Genomic DNA, 3,470 nt, shown 5'->3' with positions numbered 1-3,470 from the left:
CAGAAGACCTGTGTTCAATCCCTGGAGAAGGGAACGGCTACCCAGTCCAGTATTTTGGCCTAGAGAGAGAATTCTATACAGTCCATGGGGTTGCAGAGAGTCAGTCAGACACAACTGAGTGACTTTCACTTTCTTTCTTTCAATTTATATAGAGTAAAATAGACTTTGTAGCTGTGCAGGTCAATGAATTTCTGACAAATGTATATAGTCACATAACCATTATCTCAGAATATAGAACATTTCCCAAAGTTTGTGGTTAACCTGCTCCCCTACCACTAGCCCCTGGTAACCATTGATCTTTTGTCTGTCCTATAGTTGTGCCTTTTTCAGATTATCATATAAATGGAATCATACTGTGTGACTTCTTTTAGGTAACATAATGCTTTTAAGATAATCCATGTTTTTTTTTTTTTATTCAAAGAAAATTTTAATGATTTCAGTTCAATACAACTGAAAATGTAGTGTATTAAAGGGTATTTTCTACTAAATTTCAAATTACAAGTTGTTGGCCATTTCTGAGCAACAGCATCACATCCTACTGAGTATTCAGCTTATTAACTAAGGTGACTGACAGGGCAGGCAGTGGGGAAGAACAATGGTCAGCTCACAGAATGTGGCTAAGCAAGGAAACAAACAAAAACAATGCAAATAATAATTAAAATAGCTACAGATATTAGTAAAATAAAAATACAATCCCAAAGAGCCATCTCTTAAATTACTAGAAAAAAATTGAAGGTAAAGTTACAGCAAATACAGTCTTCACAGATTTGGGTAACTTGATTTGCATTTAATAGTGATTTTTAAGCCCTATATCCAATGAAACCATTTTAAAAAGCTTTATGAGGAATGGAAATTTAGATGTCTATTCCATTTTTCTTTAAAAAAAAAAGAAGCTTAAATTTCTGAATGAGCGAGATTCACTTTTGCAGGTAGAGGCCCTGCTTCTTCATGATCTTCAGCTTTAGATCTAACAACCACAAGAGAAGAAGCTGGATATCTGTTTAGCTTTTGTTCATTCACAAATTCCAAGTCACCATAGATACTCAGCTTCTCAGAGGGAACATACTGCTCCACAGCTGTAGCAACACCATCACAGAGAGGACAAGAGTCATGGTTAAAATCCACCCAGAGTTAAGAGACAGGCATCTTAAAAAGCCATCACTTTCTCCATCTTCAAGATAGTTCCTATGTGCTTGTGAACTTCTCATTTGCAGATAGGACATTTTGCTTAGTGACGAGTCTTTCAAATTTGTAGGCTCCTGCTCCAACTCTGGTGCATACTGGATTTCTGGCTTAGACTGGAATATAACTATTTTTCCATCATCAGCTTGAAGATAAAAAGTCCACGAAGAGGTTATGAAGCTCTGTGCAGAGTCCACCATATCACTCCAGAATGATCTTACCAGTTAGAGGGAAGAGTAGATGCATTTTTGGCATCAGGGACATGAGCAGATTCACATTCCAATTTGGTCCGATTTAAATCAGTTCCATCATCCACAAACTGACAAATTGAAAACAGCCTGCAACCTCTCTGACATGCGTACAACTCCTCTTCTGTGTGATCCACTGTGTACAAACTGGCAGGCACCTTGGGGTAGGTGTGCAAGGGATACGTCAACTGACAGGCCCGGTGACAAGACACCGTATCACCCAAGACGGAGTCAAACGCTTCAGCCGAGGCGGTTCCCGAGCCTCCGGCCAGGGCCATGGCCAGCAGCAGCAGCGGCGGGATCCCCAGTTGGGCCCTGAGCCACAGGCTCCCCTTCGGCACCGCCATTTTGTTTGCCTGTGTCCCATGTTGTTTTATGTAATGGTTAATTTCTCCTTTTTTAGTGTGTTATTCCCCTGAATGTACATGACATCTTGCTTCCAGTTTGAGTGGTTATGAATAAAGCAGTCATAAATATTCACTTACAGGTTTTGTGTGGACATACCTTTTCATTGTTGGGTAAAGACCTAGGTTTTGAATTTCTGGATCATATGGTTAGAGTATTTTCAACTCTATAAAAACATTCATATTCATGTTATGTCCTGAGTCTTTTATTTTGTAATATCATTATTAAAATAGTATTTTCATTCCAGAATATGCTCCCTCAACATTAGGTATCTGGCAATATGGTACCAAAATGTGTTGGCTTTAGTTCCTGTATAGCATCTGTCATTTTGTCTCAAGTCAGTTAGGATAATGTCTGGAGGTTTGAGTCAAATGACATGAAGTTTAGCATGTCTGGATTTAAATCTTAGCCTTGTACTTCTCATCTGTGTGCTTTTGAGATATTCATTTTAACTTTTAAAGTTTTACTTTCCTCGTGTTTTAAATGGAAACAGTAATATCTGATTTTTCTAAATTGGTCAATAAAGATCAAAATAGATACTGCAATGCTAGTATTGTACTATATAAACAGAATTTGGTGAATTTCTTTCCCTTTTCATTTTAAAACTATTTAAAAAATGAGATTCTCTGGTCAGATTACACAGGGAAGAGAATTTCCAGGATAAAACCATTTCCTCTACTAGTTAAATTTAACATTTGCTTTAATTATGGTATAAAACTTAGCTATTAGCTATTAAAAAGCTCAGTTAGTAAGTAAAAGTAATTATTATTGTAAAATACTACATGTATCCAGAATAAGAGAGTTAACATTAAAATCTTCACATTTATACTATCTCTGTATTATATCTTGCTGTGTTATAAATATTATTTTATTAAGTGCATTGCTGATTTGTGGGGGAAAAAATATTTGAGAAACTTCCAAGTACCATACAATGTGAAGCCACTCTAGAAGACAAGAATTTTGTCCTTCTCTTCTCTTCCAGTAAGGAAGTCAGTGAACTAAAGTGAACTAAAATGACAGTGCAGTGTGATATGTGCCTTTGCAAAGCTCTCTGTATCTACTGCTAATTTGCCCAGGTGAGTAACTAAAGAGTCAGCACTGGTAAATGAACTTTTCTATTTTCCTCAGGTTGATGGAGAAAGAAAAACTAGCATATGAAAGGTATAGTGTTGGGGGTAACAAAACACTTTCATTATAAACAGAATTATATGTTGTTTGATATGGCTGGGACACAGTGTATGCAGAAGAGTTGTGAGTGATTAAAGAGTAGCCAAGGGACCAAATTATTAAGTGCCATATATACCATATTAACATTTGGTGTAATGTTCATGAGAGAAGTAAATCATCTTAAAAATTCATGTCACCATTTTCAATAGATGATATCTTGCCTTGGGGTTCTCTCAAAGTGGAGCCTAAGATTAGGGGTTTGGTGCAGGTAATATACTTGGAAGTTATCCCAGGAATCAAGAGGAAAGAATGGAGGAGAGTGGGACAAGGAAGGAAGAAAGCCAAAAGTAATTATGTTGCTGATGTTTGCTGCTCTAGGAAGTATAGGGTCAATAGGTAGATCAGGGATCTCTGAGAAGCTCAGAGAAGACTTCCAGAATGATCTATCTAAAGAATAAGGACTGGGAC

General features: G+C 37.0%; 1 pseudogene; it reads right to left on the bottom strand.

Moving 5' to 3' along the window:
- Positions 1-400: 400 nt before the first annotated feature.
- Positions 401-1,813, bottom strand: LOC129633072 (transmembrane protein 59-like; annotated as a pseudogene).
- Positions 1,814-3,470: the final 1,657 nt, after the last annotated feature.

Source organism: Bubalus kerabau, chromosome 18 (genome assembly GCF_029407905.1).
Source record: "Bubalus kerabau isolate K-KA32 ecotype Philippines breed swamp buffalo chromosome 18, PCC_UOA_SB_1v2, whole genome shotgun sequence".
Classification (NCBI taxonomy): Eukaryota; Metazoa; Chordata; class Mammalia; order Artiodactyla; family Bovidae; genus Bubalus; species Bubalus kerabau.
This window is presented reverse-complemented; position numbering and strand designations above follow the sequence as displayed.